This window comes from Nilaparvata lugens, chromosome 13 (assembly GCF_014356525.2).
Source record: "Nilaparvata lugens isolate BPH chromosome 13, ASM1435652v1, whole genome shotgun sequence".
Lineage (NCBI taxonomy): Eukaryota > Metazoa > Arthropoda > Insecta > Hemiptera > Delphacidae > Nilaparvata > Nilaparvata lugens.
The window spans coordinates 14097247-14108882 of NC_052516.1; positions in this window are offsets into that span (position 1 = coordinate 14097247).

An 11636-nucleotide genomic window follows, 5' to 3' on the forward strand; every position below is an offset into this window, starting at 1 on the left:
AACTGCAAAGACTGAATAAATAACGACCAAGTATGAATAAAATTTGATGAGGGAATAGCATTATAAGTGATAGTTTGTTTTAGCAGCAGTATTAGCAGTATTTTCAACTCCATATAAAGAAAGATCATGTGAAATGTAGCTGTTTATAAAATATTCAGGGTTGATAGACTGAGGGAACTCTAGCAAGTAATAAAAGTAACAAGTAATCCATGAGTTTGTGGATTTGAGAGAAAATTTTCAATATTTTTTGCAATTGTGAAGGAAGAGTTTTATTTGGAAATTGATCAATCTGATAAATTCAAAATTGTAGTAGATAAATTTTCTGGACCCAAAATTTGTGTACGAATTATCATTTAAGTTACGTAAGTAGCATAACCTTTAGACTGTGTATTCCAAATTGAGGTTTGAAGCAGTTTTGGGCAAATGCCTGTTGTTTTTATCTGAATTTTATTTTCATATGAATAAATAAATACATAAATACATAGATACATAAATAACAACCAAGCTGTTACAAATTAGATCTTGAAACAACGCTTGTGAAATGTAAAAATTTATTGGGAAATTCAGGGTTGATAAACTGAAGAAACTTCAATGAATAATTACAACCATATATTATATCTTGAAACAAAGAATGAGATTGAATTAGAAGTTATATATGAGTAGAAAATGATACGATTTTTCATTTTGTTGCGTTCTTGATTGTTCTCATATCAATTTCTCCAATTTTGGAGATTCAGTGAATATTAGGTCTCATAGGATGTCCTAAATATCTGGGTATTGAATGAATAGTATCCAAACTCCTCTTGAATTGAAAGTTAGATAGAAATGAGACTATTCAAAGCTAGATTTTCGCTGAAGAAAATATTCGTATGTAGAATGCTAATATTGACTGCTATAAATGCTATATTAACCATACCATAACAGTTATCACTATCAAATTCCAATATGAAACCACTTACCCTCAGAATATGCCCATTAAACTCTGACTGCCACGCAAACATGACACAGCGTGAACTCTCTGTTGAATTCGTGTCATGAAAAAACAGAGAACAAAAACCATCATCACTTTTCCATTCATAAAACTAACTTTTGTGATTACAATCTTTCCGGGCAATTAAACCTGTATGCATAGCTATGAGCTGATTCACCCCTGCTAATATCAGATACGATTCAGTACCCCTATAGGTGTAAGGAGAGGCGAAAGTCCTACCCTCTTTTCTAACCTCTGAGGGTATTTAGATATAATCGTATTGATTAGCATCAAGATTGGACTAGTTTTATTCTTCAGTTATTGCAGTTTTTCACTAATGGATCTCTATTCTTGACGTATTGTATTGAGTTTACCACATGCTGCAGGCTATTCAATTTGAATTAAATCTTGAAATGTATTTGATTTTAAAGTGCCTACATATTATAATATACAAGTTCATGAACGTGTTCCAGTGAGTTTGTTGAGCGAACTCTTAGTTTTGACTCTAGGCTTGCTGTGATTCCCGTTTTATATTAGTGAACATCTTTCAAACACTTTGACACCGCCACTTCAAAACTATACACATATTTTTGTAAATTTCAGAGTGATTAATCTCTTTATTCATTTGATTCATTCATTGATTCAAGATAGCCAATTATGTTGGCAAATATAATTGACTCTCGCATGTGGAATCAGGTTTCTGATTCTAAAAAAGTGGTGGTTTTTGTATGTGTGTGTGTTTGTGTGTGTGTGTGTGTGTGTGTGTGTGTGTGTGTGTGTGTGTGTGTGTGTGTGTGTGTGTGTGTGTGTGTATGAGTGTATGTGTGTCTGTGTACACGATATCTCATCTCCCAATTAACGGAATGACTTGGAATTTGGAACTTAAGGTCCTTCCCCTATAAGGATCCGACATGAACAATTTCCAATTTCGATCAAATGCAATTCAAGATGGCGGCTAAAATGGCGAAAATGATGTCAAAAACAGGGTTTTTCGCGATTTTCTCGAAAACGGCTCCAATGATTCTGATCAAATTCATATCTTGAAAAATCATTGATAAGCTCTTTTAACTGTGCCATCTTTGTATGTATATGAAGTTGTAACGCATGTGAAAACGAGTGGTGTGATCCAGAATTCAGATGTTCATGAGTATAATACGCGAAACAGAGCCGATTATCATATAATGGGTCACAATAGTAGGTTATTTGAACAAAAACCAGATTATATTGGTAGGAAATTTTATAACAAGCTACCTCAAATCTTGAAAAGTAATGATGAATTGAAGATTTTCAAAAACAAATGAAAAATATTTAGTTGATAGAGTCTTATAGTGTACAAGAATTCATTTCAAACCTAAACTAGGTTGAACTACTTAGTGTTAGAGAATATTATGTAATAACATGACTGTCTTATACTCCATGACTGGAGTATTAGGACGTAATAAAAAAAATAATATATAAAACTTTAGTACCCTTTTATTAAAAACTTTGAAATATTTTAACAACTTTCGACCATAGGTCATCTTCAAGTTAAAATAAACTTAAGTAAAATTATATTTGTTAGTACTGTATATCCAAGAATAGTATATAGATCCTTGCTATACGCTATATACTATCCTTGCTGTATATCGGCCTTGTTTTTATGATGAATTACTTTGTGTAAATTTATAGGATAATACAATTTACGGGGCTAAACTTATTTGTTGTTCTGAGTTTTTCTTGAATGCTTCTACTGCATATTATCCATTGCAGTCAATTCTTTTTATTAATTTTTCCCGATGTTCTTCTTCGATCCATCGAAGTTTCGCAGTTTACCAACTGAAATTGAACATTTCTTAGAGAGCGATTCTTAATGGAAATATTCAAATTGAAGAATAATAAATTGGCTCAAGCTGTTCACATTTAGGGAAAAACCGGGTAAAGGACTTATGAAGATCAACTATAGACTATTGAATATTTCTTAGAGAGCGATTCTTATAATGGAAATATTCAAATTGAAGAATAATAAATTGGCTCAAGCTGTTCACATTTAGGGAAAACCGAGTAAAGGACTTATGAAGATCAAATATAGACTATTGATTATTTCTTAGAGAGCGATTCTTATAATGGAAATATTCAAATTGAAGAATAAATAAATTGGCTCAAGCTGTTTACATTCAGGGAAAAACCGGGTGAAGAATTTATGAAGATCAACTATAGACTATTGATTATATTTTCTTAGAGAGCGATTCTTATAATGGAAATATTCAAATTGAAGATAAATAAATTACAAATGGAATAAATAGAGAATGCTTTATTCAAATGCTAATTAATATATATTATTATTTAACGAAAATCCTAAATAAATGCTGTAAATCACCCCGAAGACTTCTGCTACTGCAGACATTGACAACAGGGTTAACAGCTAGATGGAAATTTGATGAGAACTACTATCCAAAAATTAGTTGCCAGCCCGGGAATCGAACCCGAACAATAAATAAATTGGCTCAAGCTGTTCACATTTAGGGAAAACCGAGTAAAGGACTTATGAAGATCAACTATAGACTATTGAATATTTCTTGGAGAGCGATTCTTAATGGAAATATTCAAATTGAAGAGTAATAAATTGGCTTAAGCTGCTCACATTCAGGGAAAAACCGGGTGAAAACCTATGAAGATTAACTCTATATATGTAAGAAGCTGGTTGCTCTACATTCACGGCTTCTTCTTTCTAATCATATGAACCATATGACTTGTTAATAATTTACTAATGTTGTTTATCAACTATCATTGAATGTTCATATGTGTACAGTTTAAGTTATTGAGATTATTCTATTATATTGACATTAAAAATCGATTTTCTAAAGTAAATGAAAATCTTTCGTCAATTATTCATAATGTGCGAAGTAAATCATTATAAATCGATTTTTTTGTTCAACATGCCGAAAAAAGGTAAGAGTGAATTTTCAATTGATATTGATTGAGAAAATTCATTTTCAACTAGGACATATCGGAACTCACCACACACTATTACACATACTCCACATTACTACTTTTCCAACATGGATGAAATGGTCAAGCGCTATTGTGATTCGTGTCATAATGTAAGAAGATAAAACAAGAAGAGGTCGCTCAATAGGATTACTTTCACAATTGGGTCCAGCTAGTGAACCGTATGAGATCATGTCGATAGATACTGTTGGAGGGTTTTGTGGAAACAACTCAACAAAACGATACCTCACATATGGGTCGATCACTTCTCTAGATATGCATTCACTTCAAGCTCTAGCGGTCAAACTACTAAAGAATACATTCGTTTGCTAGATCCTATCTTACAAAACCATTCTGTCAAGATCCTATTAGCTGATCAATATGCGTCTATCAAATCAAAAAGTTTAGAGATTACCTACTCGAAAAGGTGTTACAATGGTGTTCACATCGGTAGATTGCCCACAATCAAATGGTCTTAATGAGCGCAAACCAGACATTGGTGAATCGTATTAGATGCAAAGTGAATAGTCCAGAAGGAAGAACGCAGACGTGGTCGAAAATAGCGGAAAGTTGCACATCAGAATACACAAGACAATCCATAGCACTACTAAATTTACACCAAGATATCTGCTATTGGGAGAGGATTGGAAATAATACCATCACAACTGAGGAAAAAACGAAACTTACAATAGACAGAGAAAAGCAATAAAAATTCCAATTTAAACCACAAACGGAACAAACTGAGATGTGATAAAACAGAAGAATATATGGTTTCAAGGAAAAAGAACTAGTGTATATAGAAAAAGGAACAAGTTGAATAGAAATAAATTAGATGAAGTTAGAAGTGGACCGTTCCCCATTATAAGAAGAATATCAACTCAATGTATGAAGTGGCCTGCGGAATCAATGGGAGTGAACCATCATCTGTCACTCAAGCAAATTGACACCTTCGAGGAAGTTTCTCGTTCAAGGGGGGGAGATGTAAGAAGCTGGTTGCTCTACATTCACGCTTCTTCTTTCTAATCATATGAACCATATGACTTGTTAATATTTACTAATGTTGTTTATCAAACTATCATTGAATGTTCATATTTGTACAGTTTAAGTTATTGAGATTATTTATATTATAATTGACATTAAAAATCGATTTTCTAAAGTAAATGAAAATCTTTCGTCAATTATTCATTAATGTGCGAAGTAAGATCATTATATATATTCCACTCCTTCCAGTAGGATCTGGATCAAAATATTATCAGAAAATATGTGGAATTCTATGTTAACCAAATTTCAATATTGAATCACTTACCCTCAGAATATATCCAAAAAACTCTGATTGCCGCTCAAACATGGAACAGCGTGAAACCTCTCTTGCATTCGTGTCATGAAAAAACAGAGAACAAAAACCATCATCACTTTTCCATTCATAAAACTAACTTTGTGATTACAATCTTTCCGGGCAATTAAACCTGTATGCATAGCTATGAGCTGATTCACCCCTGCTAATATCAGATACGATTCAGTACCCCTATAGGTGTAAGGAGAGGCGAAAGTCCTACCCTCTTTTCTAACCTCTGAGGGTATTTAGATATAATCGTATTGATTAGCATCAAGATTGGACTAGTTTTATTCTTCAGTTATTGCAGTTTTTCACTAATGGATCTCTATTCTTGACGTATTGTATTGAGTTTACCACATGCTGCAGGCTATTCAATTTGAATTAAATCTTGAAATGTATTTGATTTTAAAGTGCCTACATATTATAATATACAAGTTCATTGAACGTGTTCCAGTGAGTTTGTTGAGCGAACTCTTAGTTTTGACTCTAGGCTTGCTGTGATTCCCGTTTTATATTAGTGAACATCTTTCAAACACTTTGACACCGCCACTTCAAAACTATACACATATTTTTGTAAATTTCAGAGTGATTAATCTCTTTATTCATTTGATTCATTCATTGATTCAAGATAGCCAATTATGTTGGCAAATATAATTGACTCTCGCATGTGGAATCAGGTTTCCTGATTCTAAAAAAGTGGTGGTTTTTGAATGTGTGTGTGTTTGTGTGTGTGTGTGTGTGTGTGTGTGTGTGTGTGTGTGTGTGTGTGTGTGTGTGTGTGTGTGTATGAGTGTATGTGTGTCTGTGTACACGATATCTCATCTCCCAATTAACGGAATGACTTGGAATTTGGAACTTAAGGTCCTTCCCCTATAAGGATCCGACATGAACAATTTCCAATTTCGATCAAATGCAATTCAAGATGGCGGCTAAAATGGCGAAAATGATGTCAAAAACAGGGTTTTTCGCGATTTTCTCGAAAACGGCTCCAATGATTCTGATCAAATTCATATCTTGAAAAATCATTGATAAGCTCTATCAACTGCCACAAGTCCAGTACGGTATCTGTAAAAATTTCAGGTGCACCGCCTCATCTATGCAAAGTTTGATTTCAGATTCCCAATTATCAGGCTTCAGATAAAATTTAAACAAAAAATTGCAAGTGGAAAAGATTGAGCATTAAAATCTCTACAATTAATGTCCCGTAACATTTTCACCTAAAATCGAAAATAAGCTTGAAATTCGAGAAATGTTATTATTTCAATTGCAAACTGTTGGCAACTGTTGATTCTATTAAATCATTCACTATGAACATATAGCAGACTTCGTGTGTCTGCAGCGCTATTGTCCTGTCACCAGCTGGCTCAGATCTTTCAATATAGTAGACTTGAGATGCGCGGGAACACAAGCGTCAGGTGATAAATTTTCATAACGGCAAGGAAAGTTGTGTGAGTGCGCCACACCAGATTATTGGATATTTTTTCCTATCTTATATCTTATAAATCATATTCTGATAATTCCAAAGTCGAAATAAATTGATGCTTATTCCAAATTCTATTACTTACCATTATCTAGTGTTTATTAACAGGTATCAGATAGATCTTGATGAGGGATCAATTGAATATTCATTTCATTATTTTACTGTGTTGCTTGTTGGAAAAGACACAGAAATGTAGAAAACTGTTTGCAAATATATTTCAAATAACAGTTTCGAAATAATAAATATAATAATAATAATAAATAAATGTTTATTTCCCAAAAACTAAAACTACAACATCAATTACAAAAAATATTAGATAAATTACAATATTACATACAATAGTCAGTTACAAAAAATTCTTATAATGTGTCCTCTACTTGTTTAGTTTTTTCTGTGTGGAAATTGACCTACTCCACTATGGCGTACCATGTTCTAGAGTAGGTTTTGTTGTTTTTTTTGTGTGCGTATTATTAATTAGTTAGTGTTTAGTAAGTCATTAGGTGGTTAGTTGTTATTTGAAATAATGTTTTCCATGTTCTGTCTTCCTTTGCTCATCAACCAATTGTGTACTATTGTTTTGAACTTTCTAGGATGATTAATCTGTTTAAAGTTTGCAGGAAGTAAATTATATAATTTTGGTGCTAAATGATTGGAATGTCTCTGGTATAGTGCCTTCCTTGCAACACTAGTGATGAGAAGATTCCTGTATGTGGTGTTGTGGTTGTGGTTTCTGGTTTGAAATGTTGTTGGGTTCTTGTGTAATCTGCATAGTATCTCCTTGGAGTAAAGCTGTCTTGGATCCATCACGTCAAACTCATTGAATAGCTGGTCTGATGAATAGCGGAAATGAAATGTTCCAAACAATTATATGAAATTCATCAACAATATCTGAAGGTGATGTGGATCCCAATTGAGACCTTTGTAGTTTTTGACCTATTGTAGTATTAGTAGTAGTGGGTTCATTCATCTCTCATCAACATCCCCTCCATCACCCACGCACAAGCCTGACGCTCATATGAGCCTCATCCTCAGCAAAAATCAATGACGTCACACTACAATAACCTTGTAATACCATAACTCCTCACTCCAACCTTGATCGCTGTGACACCGTGTAGAAATTCTATCGACATATGCTCTTGATATGCTGGTAGTCCCACTTTCAAACTCGTGCTGTTTTAAAGACCCTCCAGAGGGTAGCTAGACTGTATGAGTGTGTCCCCACTTATCTATATCTATATCTCCCCATATACAACAAGACTGTAGGGTTTCCTACATCCGTATATCTATATCTCCATTATGTACAACATGTCTTTGAGGGTCCCCACATCCGTATATCTATAGTGATGTCGATATAATGGCAGTGAAGAAAGATAGGAGAACAACGTTGCCATTGCCAATCCTCTGTCCTGTCAATGCCTTCTATAGACGGTAGCTTATACGGCTCTAACGATTTCCACGAAATTTGGAAAATAGTAGGTTTATGATATAAAAATTCGATTGCACTAGGTTTCATCCCTGGGAAATCTCGCTGAAGGACATGTAAAGGATAGTTCATCCTTGAAAAAACAGAAGTCGTCTGTCGATAACAAAGATGCGTGTGCCTGTGTGGGAGATCAGCTGTGTAATCAATTAGCTTACCGTATCTCGCGAGAAATCTAGAAATTTCAATTGACTCTTTCAAAATAATCTGATTTGTTGACATGACAATTCTTCTAAACCAGGCCCCTGTTTCATAAAAACTTAGAAGTCCTGTAATACAGGAACAGCTGATTTTATCGGCTTTATTGAGCATGTAATTGGAATGTTGATTCTCCTGTATTACAGGACTTGTAACTTTTATGAAACAAGCCCCAGAGTATATCATAATTTTCAAAGTTGATCATTATTTGACAATTTCAAGTGATTAGTGAGTGTTATTTTGTTATTCAATTTGGTTTGTAAATAATCTAAATTAGAGCTTTTTTGTTTTCAAATGTTTGAACTGAAAATTGAACTTGAATTCAAGTGTATAGAACATAACCTATTTTCTGGAATATTCATAGTATATAAATCAAAATTCGGCGAAGAAACAGTTTTGGACTGTGCCTGTTAGTCCTTTCCCAATCATTTTAAAGAATTAAGTTTTGTTTATCAATAAATAAATAACGAGCGAAGCTCGGTGCCCCGATATTATAATATGCAAAAAGCAATTTGAAATAACTATAGATAATATTGTTATGCATCTACATAAATTGGCGGAGCTTGGGACTTATCAATGTTCATTCTTGGGAAAGAATATCATTTTAAAGAATTGTGTTCTGTTTATCAATAGTTGATAAATAACGAGCGAAACTCGGTGCCCCGATACTATAATATTAACTGCTCATTTTCATTTAATAGTATATTTCGCACCTAGAGCAGAAAATGAGATTTTTCTGGCTCGAAATCGATTTTCAAGTCTGAGTAGAAAAGATTGAGAGCCGGAAATACATTTTTTCCCGCTATTTTTCGAACGCTATTTTTCGCCACACACAAAAATAAACAATATATATATATATATATTTATATGAGAATAGTTGTTTACTAAGCACTTCCGGAAGCAGAAGTGGAAGGTGATAGCTCTAGCAAATCTGAGGTAATCTGAATATCAGGAAATTGTCCAAGTATTTTTATTTTTTATTTTGATTTGTCTAAATAACCTAAAAGATGATGTTCAATTATGTGGGAGGTTGAGTTCATACTTTTTTATTCTTTCAAATGACAATAAGATTATATTATTATAAATGTTTTAATTATTGAATAATGAACACAAATAATCAGCTGTTTTTTGATCACCTTTCTTAGTTCCATGTTAGCGGCTGGAAAGGGTACTATTTCCGGCCTAGGCCGGAAAGAAACCTGTTCTGACGTCAGACGAGAGTCATCTGCAAACAATGTCTTTCAGATCTACGTAGGGACTGGAAAACAGCTGCTTTCTGTGCAGTGTGCCGAAAAATAATAAATAGTATTTTATAAAGCAATAAATTATTTTTTTCAACAATTTAAAAATGAATTTCCATAATTAAGATAAAATATTTTGTTTATTAATTAATAATTCTACATTGTTAGAAGACGATCTGGCAACAGAGCAAAACGAGAAAGAGATAGCGCTATCCGCTTTGTTGAATGAAAGACAAGGATAGCAATACTATTGCTAATCAAACACTGCCATTATAACGTGAACCTTACAATATATCAAATAAATAAATAAATAATAAATAAATATATCTCTACCATATACAACAAGTTTGTGATGGTCCCCACATCTGTATATCTAAATATTCACCACATACAACAAGTCTGTGAGGGGTCCCACTTGCTTATATCTATATTATATTACTCTATACATAGCATGTTGGTGGGTATAATATATGTTTGATGGTTCCAAAATGCTTATATCTATAAATCCAACATATAGCATGTGTGTGGGTATATAGTATACGTTTTATAGCGTCTATTACTCTCTCATTGCTATTGCCCTGTACAAGTCACACCCTATTTTTCTCTTGAAACTTTTGATTGTTGAGGGTTGAGGGCTCCTAGTTAGTTGTGGCATGCTCCTAAAAGCCCGCATATCTGTGACCATCATATCTGAAGTCATGATCTTCAGTGAGGGATGCATTGTGTGATCTTGAGGGATTCTGTAGTATTCTATCCCTGAAATATTCTTGGATCTTGTGGGAATATCGGGAAACGCGGGTGGGAATTTCACATGGAATCTATGAGAGTGGAAATTTAGTAGACTATTTAAAAAAAAACTCAAATCCTATTATCAATTTCAGATATTTCGTGAAATATACAAAAGATATTTCGTAGCAACTGTTGTTTTTTTTTGTTTCTTTTTCTTTTCTAATGATTATTTTCTTTTCTTTCTGTATTTTTCAAGTTATATTGTAAATATTTTCAATTTTATTTTTAGTAACAAGTTGTTTTACATTAGAACTCTTTCCCCACACACAGACTTGTCTATGTGGAGAAAATTCACAAGTATTTATATTATTTATACATGTGTACTGTACTTGTAATGATTTCTGTGAATAAAACTCAATTTGAATTTGAATTTGAATAGAATATGGTATTTCTAGATTTTCCTGAACTTATGTTTTTTCCTTTTCCTTTTTGTTTTTCCTAGTATTCAATAATTATTAATTTTAGTTTTTAGGATGGACTCCCACCCACCAGTGAGTATGTTTTACTTTTGCTGGTGGAAATTTCCATTTCCATTAAATGGTTCATGCTGTGTAGACTATTAGAATAGTTAATTTTCATTATACTCTATCGTGCATGTTGTATGAAGATGAAAATAAATGAATTTGAAATTTTGAATTCCACTTTATTAATTCTTTTCATTTATTTATTTCTTTAATATGTGGATATTCCCTATCTTAGTGATGATAATGTGGAATATTTATTCTATGTTTGATTTTGAAGTATCTACATTTAAAAATCTACTCTGCGAAAATAATTAAGGACTGTGAAATTTTGTGAAGTGAAGAGCTACGAGACTGAAGCCTCGTTTACACCAAAGTTATCAACAAAATGTTACCTAATAACTTAATTTTCATAGATTCTATTAAGATTGAACGGAACTTGACAAACACATATGTTCATCATGTGTATGATCAGTTATGTTCAATCTAATATGATCTATAAGGATTAAGTTATTAACATTTTGTTAATAACTTTGGTATAAACGCAGCTTTAGCCTATTTCAGACTGTGTGTAACCTTATCTAAATTTGGGAGAGGAATAGCACAAGGTTATATTATTTTTTCTCTCCCTATCATTTTGATGATGTACTTATTGTATCAATCAATGAAGAATGAAGGATTAATCTACTTATAGGACTGCAGTTTCGTGGTGAA